This window comes from Penaeus monodon, unplaced genomic scaffold (assembly GCF_015228065.2).
Source record: "Penaeus monodon isolate SGIC_2016 unplaced genomic scaffold, NSTDA_Pmon_1 PmonScaffold_1648, whole genome shotgun sequence".
In the NCBI taxonomy this organism is placed as follows: domain Eukaryota; kingdom Metazoa; phylum Arthropoda; class Malacostraca; order Decapoda; family Penaeidae; genus Penaeus; species Penaeus monodon.
Genome location: NW_023645796.1, coordinates 7,501 through 25,060, shown reverse-complemented (window position 1 = coordinate 25,060; position 17,560 = coordinate 7,501). Strand labels below are relative to the sequence as shown.

Genomic DNA, 17,560 nt, shown 5'->3' with positions numbered 1-17,560 from the left:
GCTCCTCGTGTCAACTCCCCCAATTCGTGTTAAATTTAAAACCTATCGTCTCATTTTCTTTCTTTTGCCTTCCCCCCCCCTATGAGCTAATTCTTTTGCCGTATTCGCTCTTGATACGGAGCCCCTGCCATTTCCACGAGTTGGGGGGGTGTCCTCGCGCGTCGCCTCGGGGGGGCCCCTAGCCTATCTTGAAATAATGTTCCGCCTGATTCTTTTTGGATTTTGGGGCACAGTTTTACGTCGGATGCCCTTCCGTCACAAAACCCTTTCCCCCTTTTCCGGGGTTTGGGGCCGGGACTAGAAGGTACTGGGTTGCACCTCCCAATCTGGGGTTTGTGTAACGAAGTGAAATGCTTTTTATATTTACTTTAATAAATCCCCGTTTTGTCAATGTTTTAAATTAAAGTGTCCCCGGGCAACCTTACATCCAAAAACCCCTGCATTGAATAGTGCCAAAAAAAAGGCCCCCAACTTTAAGAGATTTAAAAGATCAAGTAATGTGTTTTCCGTAAATGTGCTAAGCCCGACACCATCAAGTATAGCCATTTTTCCAAGGCTAACTTGGGGGTCCCCATCATCAGGATCTGCGAGACAGCATCCTGAAGAAGGAGACGGGGGGGGGGGGGTTTGCATTATGAAAGCAGAATTAGTTATTCTGAAATAAGAGGAAAAAGGAAATTTTTACACACAAAAACCCCATACACCTATCTGCAGCAGTAACTAACATCACCCCTAGGGCAATAATTCAGTCACAGCTTGACTAAGGTAAAGAAATTGTAACTCAAAAAGAAAAGAACAAAATTAAAGTATTAAATTTCAAATTGGTCGTCAAAGACTGCATCAACCCCATAAACATCCAAAGGGGGGCTGATACCGAATCACGTTCGGGTCGCACCTCCCCGTCCGGGCGACCCTGTAAAGGGCTTCGTCTGGCTCGCGATCGGCTTCTCGAGGAGTAGCATCGCAATCTGTGAGTCTCTCCCCCCAGGAGGGCGCATGGAGGCTTCTTCTCTGAACCTCCCGAAGAGGTCCCCGGGAATCGAGGGAGAGGGCGCTCCCTCCAAAAAAAGAAAAATTTAAAAAGGCGGACAAGGACTTCCCAAACCCCCCAAAAAATAATTTTCCATCGACCCTTATCATGAAACTTTGAAATCTTGATTAAAGGGTAAGAAAACCCATATGCATTTTTAGCCCCCCCCGGGGTATACCCCTGGGGGACCCGGCCCTTTTCGACGCTAATGCCGATCGCTCCGTGGCAGCAGGGCTGACTCGGCTGAACCAAACCTTTCCCGCTGTGGGCCCAGCCCAGCGAACCCCCAGGCGACTTTGAAACTTCTCCGCCTGGGCGGGGGGCGAACCGCCGACCCCTCGGATGAGAGGCGACACTTACCACTGACTAGCCCGGGGCTTTTTTTTAAAGTAATGACCTTAATTTAAAACCTCGTCTTATGCTCCCGATATTATTTTCTAAGAATGCCTTAACACACTTTGTCCCCGACGAGGCGTTCATGAGGGAAATACCTTTATTCGGGAAAATCGTGAGGTGGTGGGGGCGGAGCGCCATGTACATCACCAAAGCTCCCTTTTATTTAAGTGATATTGATTCTGCTTTGAATTTTTCGCAGCAAAGTAAAATTATGGCGTATCTGAATATATGTCGCTTATTTTCCACCTGATAATGTGATAATCTTATGAGCTCTTTTCTCCTCAGGATGTCGCCCCAAAAAAAGTAATTTTAGGTGTTTTATGCTCTATACGTTATGGAGTTCCCTGGGGTGGATGGGAGAGGTGGCAAAAATTAAGTGATTAAAGAGTCTGATTGGTCCCCCTAAGATGGTAGTCCGGCGGGTGGCGATAATACCGGTAATTTTAGCTTTATTTACCTTCATTGGGCTCTTTATCATAGAGCAATGCCTGTGGAAAACCTTGACGATCGTTTGGGGCGACATCTTCCTATTGTATTGAATTTCATGCGACACAGTGAAACGCCTTTAGCACCCCCAAATTTACGTAAAAAGGGAGGTGGGTCGCCTTCACAAGGAGCGTCAACCGAAATTGCTGGAGAACCATTATGATAAAGTAAGCGCAAGATTCCATGGTGGGCACCAGATTTTCCCGAGGCGCTCGCATACGCAAAAGGCCCCAAGCCCTTTTTAAAAAAAAACGTCACAATGAGAACTTTTGCAAAAACAAAAAAGCAAGAACTAGGGGTTTAAGAATAATAAAAAACCGCCTTAGGGTCAACGCTACAAAATTGACAACATAGAAAAAAAATACCCTCCACAATGCCAGAAGAGCTCTAACCCACAAAAGATCACATATTAACAGATGTCAAACTATAAAAACCAGAGACAAATATAATAAATTTTTCAGATTAAAAGATAAAATTTTCCCAAAACAACTTTATAATGACAAAAAAAAAAAATAAGTAAGTAACGCTTTTCCCAAGGAGACAAAACTTTTTAAAACCAATAGATTGATAGAAGAAAAGGGCCAGGTTTAATAGCCTTGGGCCCCATGCCGCTGGTTTATACCCGAAAACCACAAGAAAAAAAGAAGAGCGATTTCCCGGTTTCCGCCAAGATTCTCGGATATATCAACCACGATGAGGACTGTTAGTGTAATCCTCTGAGCGGGGGGCGGCCTCAAATGTTGTGTTTTAGAGTATGATGACCGTTCTGACCGTTTACCGATGGTTCAGAAAGGGGGATCACAGGCTGAGTGGTTAATATCAATCAGCAAGAAGTATTTTAAAAATTTTTAGATTTCCGATGATACGGGGACAAAAATACAATTTTAAAAGGGTTGCTATAAACTGAAGTGTAACCTTGTTATTAGAGATTAAACGAGTAATTTGTTCGTAAATGTAGATAATTTTTGCTTACTATTTAAATAACTATTAATTTAGTAAATTGATTTGTCTACTTTGGATGCCTCATTCTGACTGCCCTAGATAATTTTTATACTCGATTCCTGATCCCTTTTTTAAATTTATGTGAGGAACGCCCAAAAACCGGAATGAAAAAGGGAACAAGATAAAAATTTATAGTTACGATTTAGTTTCGAAAACCCTAAGTTACTAAAGAAGTACACATGGATGGGAAGGCTATGGCTTTTTCAGTAGCTGAATGGATCTGCTACCTTTTATTAAAATGATTCAATTCAAAATTTGTTGATATGTTTTATTAGTTAATAGTTTCCGGAGAGATTGGGTGAAATTTTGGGGTACGCAATAATTTTCCATTTCTCGAAATCCTTTAATTTTGTGTTTTTTTGCAGAAAGTGTTGTAAAATTTCTAGCTAAACTGCATTACTGAGGCAATCTCACAGCGATGAACTTAAACCGTTAAACGTCAACTAGTCTCTTTAACTAGGTAATACCTGATAAGAGGGTAATTTTAAACTTTTTAACTGCGTCAAATAATATAATTTTTGTATCCTCCCCCGGGGGGAGTGGGACCAAACCGGAGGGACTGCATACGGCCGATCCCCGGGAAAGGGGGAGCAAACCCTACACTTCGCCATTTTCCAAAAAATCATTTTAAAATCGTAGATCCCCATGGGATCGATCGATATTAAGCGATAAAAAACAGATACTACACTTTGATCTAGCCAAAAGGGCCCAAAGCGATAGCGAAACTGGGTTTTGTAAGTGTCCAAAAAAAGGTTTTGGGACTTTGCTGTGATGCTCTGTATGGTAAAAGGGTGTAAAAAAGACATGACTTGAAATTTTTAAAATTTGATTGGGTTTTAGAAATTTTTCCCGTATAAAAATTTTTGTATGGGGAAAAAAAATGTTGCTGGGGTTTAAAAGTTTGGTAATTCATCGGATTCAATGAAAATACATATGGGGGAAATTTTTAGCGTCTTTCAAAATACACAAAACATCTTTTTAACTTACGCACCCGTATACAAACACATTCTCACGGCCCCACTTTCACACCCACAGACACAGGGGCCTGCTACACCATATCCAAAAGGTCTTACAATAATTTTGGACCTTGTATATACCGCCATTTGACACGGTCCACACGCACGTACTGCAATCATATTGCAGAAAAAAACTACGCGCACACAGACAAATATTTTCGTTAAATTTTCTGTTTTGCAATGCAGGAATAGTTTTTTATAGTTTTTGCGAAATAAAAAACGGTTCATTTTTTTTTGTTTTTTTTCCATATTTATTATATTATATAATATATATATTATTTTAAAATATATAAAAATATATAGTATTGGGGGAATCTGACCTTTATTTCCATTGATTTATTTTTGGAAAGTAACTAGTTTTAAAAAATGCATACCCGTAGGTTTAAAAATCGTGTGAAATTCATTTATACGCCCATTTTCGTAGATTTTTTCCATCGTATTTATGGGTGCCTTTATGGGACATTAAAGTGCGAGGTGTAGTGTGGATTTTAATATATTAAAACACCAAAAAGAAAAATTTCCTAAAATGTACGGGGAAAGAAAAAGTAGAATAATAGAAATTGGTGGAAAAAATTTCTTTTATACTAGAATTTCGGTAGTAAGGAAAAATTTAAAATTGAATGAATTCAAATTTACCTTTTTTTTCACGAACTGTTTTGGAAAATTTGACCTAAGTGTCCTTCCTAGAAGGGTTTCGAAAGAAAAGCTAACTTGGTATTTTTTTAAAAGTGTTGTAAAGCGCGTGGGGTTCCAGTTGGGCGACGTGGGGCGGCCACGGTTAGGGGAGATACTTACCGGCACAGGGATACCGTGACACGAAGGCGGTTCTCCCCGGACAGGCTCCCATTGCACTCCGGTGGGGCTGACCCCGCGATTTAACCCAAAGTGGTTACTCGAGTGCGCAATTTTTTGTTAGCGGGGGACTGCGTTCGCGCTATCCCCTCATAAAATTTTCCATAGGAAACCAACCTTAAAACTTTATAGCGGAGGGCACAAGATTTCTTGGATGGCGTTACAACTCTTTAAATAATTTTCAGTTGATATGCCCAGTGAGTTCATATTGATAACGAGAAGAAAAGCTGCCTGGCAATTCCTATTTATACTGGTAAATTATTATGCCAACTTTGCCATAATATATTGATCTACATTTTGGTATGGCTACAGAAATATTGAATGCTGTAGGTGTCCCAAACAGGAAGCATCCATTGCATACAATGCCATAGAAAATGGGTAGTGAAAGGAATTTGACATATTTATATACGTGTAGGTACCAGTATGTGTTTTGGAACATGTCCTTTACATTTATTTAAATGTTTCTTTACCCTTATGAGAGTTTTAAGGGCCTCTCTGGACCTCTAGGTCTCAGGTTTTTGAGTGGGTTTTCTTTGTAAAGAGATCACTTGACACCCCCACGCAGAGCGACCTTGGCCCTTGGCTGATACTTTGGGTGTTATCTTGCACACCTTGCTTTTGGAGGCTAGTAATTTTTTTAATTGAGGCCCAGAGTGCTTACAATTAAAATACGAATGCACTGTGGCATTAGCAGTTTTACTGCGAGGTGCCTGGCCTAACCCATGAAGGGTTAGATTCCCCGTTCGGCAGGGTCCTAACCCGACCGGGCCCCTAACACACAAAGACTGTTAATTGCCCAGTGTGTCTTCCTTTTTGATACACTCCTAACCGCCCTTGCCCATCCTGTCAATTAGCTTCGCTGAACTTTTCCCTCCCTGACCTTCATCATCACCCTCGTGCTATTTCCTTCATGGTCACGTAATCAAATTATCATATTCTGGGGAGCCATCTCCTGTAGTGGCTCTCCAGAAAATCTCTCATCACAGAGTTGCCGTGACACACTGCTTTAAGTTCATATGCTACAAGTTGTTGTTGCCAAGGCCTGACCTGACCCCGCTTCCTCTCCTCGACTGCAAAGACACTCGCAGAACAAGGCTTCAAACCTCTCCCTTCCCCTGAGACTAGGCTAAATGCACTGTCCGTGCGAAAAAGATCGACAAGGACATCCTGTCACGATCGTGCGAGTCTATCCAGGGCCAGGCGGAAGTCTCGGCAAAACGACGTCCTGTCGTTGATGTTTACAAACCCCCAGAGTCACGCATCGTAAAGATCCGTTGCTCTGCGCCTGAGGAGGCACAGAGGCTCCTATCTCGTGGGATTGTGATGTTTAACACATCCGTCCCCACCTATAATGTGGAACCTGAGAGCTTTATTCAGGTTGACCAATGCCTTCGAAATGCTACAGATTCAACACCAAACACACATGCACACACGAACAGAGATGCAGCAGATGTGGAGAACCTGGACACTTCTTTGCCACATGCAACAAACCATCAGATGTTGCAACTGCGAGGGGCAGCATGTCGCTGTCAGTGGGTCTTGCCCCAAACGCAAAGAAATTATTAAGACAAAAAGACAAGCACAAAAACAAAACAACAACCCAACCTACGCTTCAACACTCCGACCCTTACAAACATCCACACCCACCACAAACCGACCCAACACGATTCCCTCGGGAAACACAATGCCTCTACCACCTCATTTTCCCCAAAACAACGCCTTCATACCTAACAACAACCCCAAAATACAGACCATACTACACGTAGCTTTAATAGCTGCAAAATACAACGCCAAGAAATTCACAAACATACTCCCAACACTACTACAAAAAAACGGTTTCCCCAGCATTGTGATCCCCGAGGAAATCTTCGAAGACGAGAACCTGTACATACCTGAGTATCACGCACAAACAAACACAACACCGAGGCTAGAGTGGCGACCACCACCTCACCACAGCCCTCTACCTCTCATGCACACGTACTCCACAACCACAACCACAACGCAAACTCCCTTCACCACTTAACATGCACCAAAAAAAAAAAAAGACCCTCTGCTCACGGAAACCACGGAGCCGTCCACTCCTCGTCGTCGTCATGACACACCATCATCGGGACTCCAGCAGCGGGAGAGCCTCCACATCGACCTCAGTCCTGAGGTTGAAGAGGGGGCTACCGCGCTGCCTGTTCCCCCTAGGGACGTAGCTTCCGTCCTCCCCGTCAGGGGAGACTTAGGGAGACCGCCGATTCCCGTGAATTCCGTGCCTCCCTCTCCCAGGAGTCCCTCCCGGACCCCGAAGAGACCCAGTCTGGGGCTCGTCCTCGATCTCGTTACCGTGAGCAGCAAACGCCACGAAAAGTAGGTCACCGTCATCTCGACCTGCTCTGAGTGGCATGCTGACAATCGTTCAAGTGAATGTAAGATCATTTTATAACGTAAGACACGTATTTTACGACTTCCTAGACCGGGAAAGTCCTGACGTCGTTCTTTTAAAGTCCACCTCTATCACTAATTCCTATGCTATTAAACACTTCGGCTACACGTCAAGACAATCACGAAACGGCTGGTTTGTAGGGTCCTGCATTCTCGTAAAATCCACCTTTCATTTCGAAATCATCTCGCCTCCATTCATTCATCCTGATTTCATGGCTATCAAGCTCTTCACCCAGCAGGGCCCTATAATGATTGCCACTGCCTATATCAGATCCCAGTCAAATTTGCCTATTCACGATTTCAATAAATTATTTAATTATAATAATCTCCCAGTCTTCTTTGCCGGGGATGTTAACGCAGCACACACATCATTTAACCACACATACAACAACGCACACGGCAGACAGCTCTTGTCTATTTTCGAAACAAAAAGACTCCACTACATCGGACCCGACTTCTACACCTCATTCACATCGAGAGGGAAGGGCCGCCCTGATCTCGTTTTCGGGAACAGAGCGGCACTCCCCTACCACACACACTTACAACCTGGCCCGAACTTCGGTTCTGACCACATACCCGTCATCATAAAACTTTCAATGACACCTATACTAAACAAAGAAACAACATCCTTCACGTACAAAAAAGCAGACTGGGATGACTTTAAATCTTACCTTGCCAGTCAAAATTTTAACTTCAACCTTGAAAGAGAAAACATTCTCGAAATAGATAGGCATTGGCATCATCTTTTCGCTTGGATATCAGCAGCAATGCGCCGCGCCATACCGCGAGAGCGCTATAAGATCCGCAAATCATTCCATCCAAGCGAGAGAACCAAGCGTCTCCTGACCTGCTACAGGAATCGTTTCCTTCAAAATTTAAATCACTTACATCGAGTACGGTGGGACCTCACTATCCTCAGAAATCACGTCATAAATAGTTTTGACAATGACCACAAAATTCATTGGCAAAATTTAATTAAACAAACAGAATCTATGAGAGTTCGCACTCCACGGGAATTTTGGCAATCAATTAGACAATTAAAAGGTAGTAACTTCCCCCCCTTCACTCACCTCCTCAAGGACAACAATCAAATTTCAGATCCCGTGGAGGTTATCAAAATTTTTCATGACCATTGGCAAACTGTTTTCTATCCTCATGAACCCCACCCTCTTTTTAATGATCACTTTCAATCCATCAACACCTGGAGCCAAGACCACAGGATAGAAACAGAACCAGAGCAGATTATCCACCTGGATAATCTGGACGACACATGCGAACTCCGTGCCCCCATCTCGCTGGAGGAGGTTAAACAAATAATAATGAGGTTTCCTCGAAAGGCTCCGGGCTCCTCTCAGATCGGACGTGACGCACTCATTCATCACCCTGACAACGTTTTACGAGCTATGACGCACTTATATAACACTTCCCTTGCCTCTGGCTACTATCCCTCACCTTTCAAAACTGCTTTAGTGGCCCTTATCCCTAAGCCAAACAAAGACCTAACTGACCCCAAGAATTACCGCCCAATTAGTTTACTAGAGACATTAGGCAAAATTTTTGAGAAAGTAATTAACTCCCGACTAAGGCGGTATCTCGACAACCATGACCTACTCTCTTCAAAACAATTCGGCTTCCGCTCTCACCGTTCGACAAATGACGCACTGAACATACTGACTAACTACTGTCTTAACAACAAAGACAGGAGACTAAAGACGGTTCTCGTAACCAAAGACGTGGAGCGAGCCTTCGACACGGTCTGGCATGCTGGCTTGAAGTATAAACTGTGCACAAAATTTAATTTTCCCTCGTGCACCAAGAAGCTGCTTTGCAGCTTCTTGGATGACCGTAAATTAAAGCTAAAATTTAAAGGCAAAATTTCAGACACCATTCAAATGCACGCAGGTGTACCTCAAGGCAGCATAATCAGCCCAACACTATACATATTATACACAAACGACCTCCTCGACCCCACATTTCCCGATTCATTGACGCTTCTTTACGCCGACGACTGTACCCACTTAGCTAGACATGATTCGCTCGCTGGTGTTGTCCGACGAATCAACGACGAGCTTGGCACCGTCTCGAGGTGGGAGCACAAATGGCTTATCAAAACTAATGCGACAAAAACAAAAGTTCTCTTTTTAAACCCTAGACACAACCCTCCTTATGATCCAATACATCTAAACTCTTTCGACAGACTACAAGCACCTCTTCAAATAACACGCTCTTGCACCACCTCTTCAAATAACACGCTCTTGCACCGTGCTCGGTGTAACCTTCGATTACATGTTTAGATTTCATTACCATACCAGTAAAAAAGCCACATTGGCTAATAAGACCTTACAATCGCTTTATCGATTTAGATGTGCGGCCCCGCGCACGAAACTGCACCTGTTCAAAGCCATTATACACCCTCTTCTCACATACGCCCCACTCACACTTACACTCGCAGCACACACAAACAGAAGAAAACTGCAAGTCATCCAGAATAAAGCTCTCCGCTGGATCTACACTATAGGCTGGGACGAGTTTGTTACGTCATCACAACTTCACAAGAGAGCTTCTGTGCTCCCTCTGAACCTCGTGTGGCGCGCGGGGGTTTGTAAACAACTCGACAAACTTCGTCTTTGGCTGCCCGACTGGATAGACAAGAACAATGTCTTTCTCCAGGGAAGGAGAAGCGGCCTTGGCCGCGATTTCTTTGCGCTAGATTGGGGGCGAAGAACAGGAGCCAGTTTTTTGAGCTCGGCAGCAACATCTTAACCACTGTGAACTTTCTTAATCTTCCTTCCTGCCTTTCACCCTCCCTACCTCCCTTGTTTCGTTTGTTTTAAATGTAGCTTGCTTGAGAGATTTGCGAAGTTCTGGCTTCGCTCGGGCCTTTCACTTATGGCCCGGTAAGGATAAGGATAAGTCTGATATGCGAAGCTTAGCTTCGCCCGGGCTATGCCCGGCCTGTGTCGACAAATGCCGACTCGCTCACGTGTGTCAGCTGGTGCTGACTCGGCTGAACCTAGTCCTTACCCACCGTGGTGCCCAGCCACAGCAGTAACCTCCAGGCGACAATTGCAACTTCTCGCGCCTGGGCGGGGCGCGAACTGCCGACCCCTCGGATGAGAGGCCGACACGTTACCACTGTACTAGCCCGGAGGCTTATGGCCCGGTTGCTGCTGCTGCTTGAGATTTGCGAAGTTCTGGCTTCGCCCGGGCCTTTCACTTATGGCCCGGCCTGTGTCAGCTTTTTATGGCGGTCTCATTTGTTTGTCTGACACTCGGTGCTTACCGTGGCGGTGGGATTGCCAGCAGGCGCTCCTGTAGCCATGGTGTAAGCATCTCGCATAATCTCTTTACCAGCACGACGGCTGTGTTCTGCGGGCTTTGTCTTAGGAATTGCGTGTGCACGCAATTCTCCAAGTAATGTACAAGTGTGGCGTTCGGCTCGCCGCAATGCATGCAACACCTCTCTTCACGTTCTATGGTTTGTATAATCTGCCATGCACAGTGGTAACCTAGGCGCATTCTGTGCAGAATGACTTCGGTACCTCTGTTGTTTATTTCAGAGAGTGCCAGTGGTTCATAGCCTGTGGCATCTGAGTACCAGCTGGCCGAGGGGGAATATCTCGTTTCCTCTCTGTGAAGCTGCAGGAGGAAGGAGTTGGCCGTCACCGTACACTTCCTCTTAAGTAATTTTCGGCTCAGATGTATTATCATGGGATTAGGGGGCATACCCCTGCCGATTTCGGCTAATCTGTCAGCAAGCTCATTGCCTCTGATCCTTATGTGGCTGGGAACCCAGTTTATGATAATTCTTCTACCCTGTGCAAGAATCCTCTGTGCTAGTGTGCGGATGGTAGTTAGAAGGTAGATGTTATCAGTGGGTGAGTGCTGCTGAAGACAGTTGACGGCTCCTTTGGAGTCTGTGTGTATGACCATGTGTCCTTCCCTCATGGACACGTGGCTCAGTGCTCCCATGATAGCAACTGCCTCTGCCTGTAGCGAGGAGGCGTTGTCTGTTACCCTCATGGATATTGGATATTGTGGCATCCCTTGCTGCGAAGCCGGCGCCTCCAGTGTGGGTCAAGGGATCGACCGATCAATCCGTGTAATATGTTCTGCTCCCCGGAGGGGTGATGGTTGCAATGACCCTCTGGGTTTCTGCCTTTAGGCTAGGCGTACAATATTCATTCTTTTTGCTTGTCAGTCTCATGACCGAGAACTCTATCGAGGTTTGTGCCCACGGCGGAGCTTCGACAAAGTCAGGGTGTATGGAGTCCATGCCCTTGGCCAGTAGCGGTTCTGTGAGCTGATGGCGTATTAGCACCCTGGCTGTGTGAGACAGCCAGGAGTTGTTTGCAAACAGCTCGTTATCTTGTTCTAGGCGTCTGACTATTTTATGTCTTAGGCTTGTGTTCCTGGGAGCCTGGATGATCTTTGATAAGAATTGTGCTGCCGTTAGATCAATTCATGAGGCCAAGGGGAGGTTTGTCTCCACTAGGAGGTTGAGGACCTTCGCCCACCTTGGGGCACCCAGAATGACCCTGGCGGCTTCGTTTTGGACTGTCTCCAGTCAGTCTTTGTATTTTCTCTTAATGCCAATCAGAGCGAGGGAGGCATAGTCTACAATGGGCCTGACAGCATGTACGTAGAATGACCTTAGTACTCTATGTCTGGCCCCTATGCGTCTTCCATTCATTGCTCTCATGACAGACAGTCTTGCCTTTGTTCGGTCAAGCAGGTGCTGGACCTCCTTGTGGAAGGAGAGGGTCCGGTCTATCCTTACCCCAAGGTAGAGGTAGTCCTGAACCCAAATCCATTCCCTGGATTTTCAGACTTGTGCCTTGAACTCTCTGTCTCAGAGCCATGGCTTTGGATTTGGCTGCAGAGTTTTAGTCTTTAGTCCTGTCCGCTGCAACACATCTCTCGGATTACCAGGAGTCTAGACAAAAGCGCTGGGCTTTGTTTAGGGCATGCTGTGGTCACAGTTGAGACAGGCCTGATGGCGAGATGTCTGCCATAGAGATGATCTTCCCAGGTCAGGATACACCACTGATGGCCATGTTTATTGTGCTGAGCGTGGATATGTGTGCGCTGTTCATGTGGTTGAACCCAGAGGGCTTGTGACTGAGGGACCCATCCCTGTGGCGTTCCATTTTCTAGTCTGGCCATGTGCTGTGATAGGTTGACCTGGAATTTCTCGGCTCTGTTCTATTGGATGAAGTAGTCACCTATCCAAGCCTGGGAGCGTTAACCTCTGATTCTTGTTTGGATCAGCGCCTCTCCGGGGAATGGGGTAAGAGGACTTGCACATATTCGAAACCTTACTCCAGGTCAGAGAAATACTACCAACGGGTGTGCCCATTTTTATTGTGCTCAGAGTCTTGGATTGCTGTGCTCTGTGTCATTGCCCCTGGTGAGCCATGGAGGTGTTCGTGGGGGTACCTCATTTCCTCGAGAGACGTTTCAGTACCATCCTCTCGGCAGTCGTGGCTGCAGACAGCTGAGAGGCTGGTGGCTCCTTCCCCGTCCTTTGGTTTAGGGATGGGAACTATGGTAGCCCTCTTCCAGCTCTGGGGTAGAGTGGAAGTTTCCCAGGACTTGTTGATGAGTTGCAGGAATGCAAGCTCACCTACCAGTCCCAGGTGGGAAATGATGGGGTACGAGATCCCGTCAGCGCCCAGGGCTGTGTTGCAACTGGCTTTATATGCATCTCTTAGTTCCCTCAGAGAAAAGATAACGTCTGAGTTATCGGGTTCGGCTGCCTTTTCTCTGATGTGAGCAAGTCTATCTGGTTGTAGGCATTCTTGTCTTGCCCTCAGTTAGGCTGGCAGGCTGTCGCTACTCGTTCTCGCAGAGAACTCTTGCGCCAGTCTGTTGGCCTCTGACTGGGGGTCGTGGTGCGTGCATCTCGGGGCTAAGCGGCTGGTGGCTCGCTTGACCCGTTGCCATAGCTCTGAGAGGGTGGTATGGTGATTGAAGGACTCACACCATTCCAGCCACTTTTCCTGCCTCACTCTGCTGGCAGTTTCCTTGGGCGTCCCTGACAGCCTCCCTTATGAGGGCTAGGTTGTCGGGGTTCTTTGCTTCGAAATGTTTTCGGCATATTTACCCTGTGGTTGACCTCCCTAATCTCGTCATGAAGTACGCGACGTTCCTTCGTGGCTTCCTAGACCAGCTCTGGTGTGGGTTCATTGCTTGCTCAGTTAGCGGCGGCAAGGCGCTCTGGAACGCCTGCAGTTTGGCCTGTCTGTTTTCCTCTTGGATTCGTGTGGTATTTCGGCTGGGCCACTATCCATGAGGTGTTATAGTGCCATAATGGTCACTAGTGACGGTCTCATGCGACACCCAGCCAATCCTCTCCACCAGAGTCACACTGGCAGGTAAGGTCTAGGACCCCTCACTCTGACATGCGTTGGCTCCTGGTGTTGATGGAGAGCGATTCGGGGAATGTCTCAGCTACGTTGGCTATGTGACGGCCACCACATCCGTCCCTGCAGGGAGCCAGGCTGGGGTGGTGTGCATGAAGTCTCCCCTATGATCATCGTTCCGTGGCTGCTGGAAGCACATACTGGTGATGTCTAAGCTACTACAGTGTGGCGGCTGTACAATTGTACAATTTCAGGGGCCCCGGCAGTGAATCTCGACGGCAAAGATCAACATCTTCCCACGTGCTGTGCACTGGCAGGAGCAGGGAATGTGTTGGCTTTGACAGGGTCATCGGCCTCTTGCATCGAGTCAGCGTGCGTGATACCCGGCAGAAGCTGAACAATGGCTGTGTCTGAATGTCTCCTGAGCATGACGATGTCATGCACACTATTGATGCAGCTATTAGGTGGCGGATGTGACTCTTGAGGAAAGCTATTCAGGATTTCCCCGCAGAATCTTGAATTGCGGCCATGATGTTACTATTCCAGTGTGTCATCAGCAGGACATCGTTCTTTGATCATCGGACTTTATGACAGTCCGGAGCGTGAAACTCCGTGAGAAGCACTCACTCCTTGATGGTCTCCTTGGAGTGACGAGTCAATCCCTGATCGCACTGGGGGTGAGGATGCCTCCTTGAGTAGCTCTACTATGTGTTTGCTTTTTCCTGGCCAGCTTTCTTGCATTGGCTGGCTGCCTGCATGTTACTAAGATTCTCGAGAATCGCTTGTCATCGTTGACAGTCTGGTCTGGCAACTGCCTGTGAGGGATCCTGGCTACTGCTTGAGGGCATCCTGGTTGTCGGGATCCCTCGATCCACTGGGGGTGGGGAGAGCCTTTGGTAGCTCTGATTGCGTGTTTGGCTTTTTCCTCCCAGCTGTTTCTTGCATTGCTGGTCTTGCCTGCATGGCTCATTCTATCGATTCGCTTGTGGCCTGATATCGCTCCTTTAGCTTGGTCCTGTGAGCATAGCATAGCTGGCCCTGCCTGTGACTAAGCCTGGTCTGGATGCGGAGGGATGTCCTCGAGCATGTCTGTGGATTGGGAGACGATGTGGGCTGTTTGGAACCCTCTTCCATTTCCTCTCCACTTGTTTAATGCTTTTGCAGTCTCGGTTTGATGGGGCGCTCTTGCTCTTAGACGTCGACTTTTGCTTTGTTCCTCCCTCTTCCTTGGTGCCTGGGGGGGACAAGGAACCCATCTGTGATACGCTTCTTAGCACTCTGACATGGCCCCGTGTTTTAACATTTCTTAACTGTTAGTCTAGTGCGTTAAGGTACGTGATAGAGTCGATTCCGAACCTTACTTCGCCGTGGTCCTATGCATGCTTACATGGGAGCGGCCTGGTCATAATGCCGAGATCGTCACGGTTCCGGCTGGGCGACAGTTCCTTCCCTGCAGGTGGGTAGCCTTCGCACATTATGTACCTCCCCAGACGTAGTGCCTGGGCGGGCGCGAACAAGTCGGTCCCTCTAGCACGAGGCCGGTTTACACTTTTAGCGAGTTAAGTTCGTTAGCTTCGGCGCTTTTCTATCAACTCGCCGCCCGGCTGCTGCCCGGCTCGACCAATCGCGTCGTGCGCGTTGTTGCCGGGCCTCGCGAGTCGCGTGGTGTCGATCGCCGAAATTATTCGCCTAAACTTTTTTAAGCTTTATATTTCTTACGCTTTATGGTTTGCGTTGTTTTTAATTTTCTTTGTTTTATTTTATTTTCTTGTTCTTAACCTTGTTCTCCTTTTGTTTTGTTTATAGCTTTAGGGGGTTGTTATACATAAAAACCCATTTTATTACCTCTTTAAATAACAACTCCCTAACGAGAGCCCTATCCCGTTTTTAAATCCCTTCCTCTCCCACTTCCTCTTTCCGTGTGTCACACAACCTCGCCCTCGCCTCATCTCATTATCCTTCCATAGCACCAGCGTCCCCTATCCAAATCCTTACCTCCATCTCACTGGTTTCGGATTTCCGACACGTGGCATCTGCTGCCTGCACCCTGCAATGACCGTGGCTCCTTTGGCGTAAGGAGTGCCAACACGAGTGGGGGAGGAGATGTCATGGCCAGTGTTGATAACCCAAACGTGTGAGATCGCCAGAGCACATCTCCCTAGAAGTCCTGCGCCGACAGGGAGAAATCTCTGCTCGCGCGGGCAAGGGAGGTAGCCTCTATTAGCGATCTCGTACTCACCTGCAGCCTCACGGTTAGCCGGGACACACCGTTGCCATGGGCGAGAAGTCCGTGCACGGTGGCGCCCCGATGGCGCCGGACAGGCCACCTTTACCGCTCCCAACCTCCCTCGTTAGCCGAGTGGATCCACAGCCCGGGCGCGGTGGCCTCGCCGACCCGTGAGTTGGCTCATGCGAAGTCACCGTTATGCCAAGGCAGCGAACCACCGATGGCGCGAGGCCTCCCTTGCTGACCTTTGTCCTTGTCCTATCAGCTATGCCCCCAACTTTTACCCCGCATGTTGGGTTAAGCCCCGACTCTTTTCTCTCTTACTAAATCATCTCTTTGATCCCCCTCTTTATCCTTCCCCTCTCCCATCTTCTTTCCCCCCCGGCAACAGGTCTTTTCTCTTAACTTTACCTTACCTGCTTAATAAATGAAGTGGATACTGTGACTGTGTTGTGACTACCCTTTGGAATTACCTTTACCTGGATTTACACCGTGGAGGCTGAAACAAGGTTGTACTGCCACTTTTTACTTGCCTAGGTGTATCTATGCTGGACGTGTATTATCATTTTACACAACCTTTTACTGTGAACCATGTGTGCTTTGTCTTTTACTTTTTACTTATTTTGAGTTTTACTTAATTTATCTTGTACTTTTACTCGTTTCTTTTATATATGCTTTACCCTTTTACTTGTCTTTTACTTAAGCTTTTACTTCGGCTTTTTACGACTTTTCTGTCTACTTTTTATGATCTTTTACTTTTTTCCTCATTCTAGCTTTTATGTATTTTAACTTAGACGTTAGTTTTTTCTTATTGTTTTAAGCCCTTCTGGCATGTTTTTCATCATTCTTAAGCCCTTCTGACGTATTTCTAGTAATTCTGTTTTACTTTGGTGCCTTCTGCACAGCTTTTGTTGTTCATTTTAGGATTTTTTTTTTTTTTTTTTATCATGTATCTTCGTATTGGTCACGCTCCTGGTAGGCCTGCATCTCCGGGGATAGTTGGCTTGTGAGGTCGTGTGGGTTCTGAGCCTTAGCTTGGTCCCTTCACCCCCTTTTCAAGGAACGAACGGGGCCCCCTCATTTTCCTTGGCCTCTAAGCCTGAAGTCTCCCGCCTCACGGGTGGCCTCATTTGGGTTCCTCTGTCACATAACCTTACAGAACTCTAAGCCCTCCTCACAGATGACTGCAGTCCGTTTGTAGTGAATCTCGACCCATCAGACGGGAGAATAGAATGGAAGAGTTACCCCTTCCGCTTGCAAACATGTGGCCGTCAATGACTGTATACGGGTGGGGGCGAGAGATGTCTTTATGATCGGCTTTGCTATTTTTTTATGTATATTTTCTTGTCTTTTAATTAGTTGATTAAAAATTCTATCCACGTTTTCTTTTTTTATCCATCTGTATTGGAGAGCACATTATGGTGTCTGGGGCTATATAGTATGGAGTTTTTCTTTTTATCATGTCATTTTAACTAAACTACATTACTTTTTATGGCAGGCTTTACAACATGGCCTTTTTAAAGAAGTAATAATCTTAATTTCGGAAAGGGGAAAGACATCGCCCTCTTTTGAGAGGAATGCCACCTTCACCTGGGTTGACCCGAGATTCCCCTCTTATTATCATTTTACTTGTGGGGAGGTGTATATATATAGGCCGGGGCAGCCAGGTCAGGCAGGGGAGAGCATTTTGGTCGTGAGGCTGCAGTCGTGATGGGTTCCTGGTCGTAAGAGTACGAGCTATAGGCGGTAAGTGGCA

The 17,560-nt window shown here is 46.6% G+C and overlaps 2 non-coding genes and 1 pseudogene across 2 annotated transcripts; 2 read left to right on the top strand and 1 right to left on the bottom strand.

Annotated features, from left to right (window-relative positions):
- Positions 1–2,537: 2,537 nt before the first annotated feature.
- Positions 2,538–2,726, top strand: LOC119569555 (annotated as a pseudogene).
- Positions 2,727–3,448: 722 nt separating this feature from the next.
- Positions 3,449–3,632, bottom strand: LOC119569554. Its single transcript, XR_005228287.1, has one exon. It is a non-coding gene; the product is annotated as a U2 spliceosomal RNA (small nuclear RNA).
- Positions 3,633–4,717: 1,085 nt separating this feature from the next.
- Positions 4,718–4,874, top strand: LOC119569553. The gene has a single exon (XR_005228286.1). It is a non-coding gene; the product is annotated as a U1 spliceosomal RNA (small nuclear RNA).
- The last annotated feature ends 12,686 nt before the right edge of the window (positions 4,875–17,560 follow it).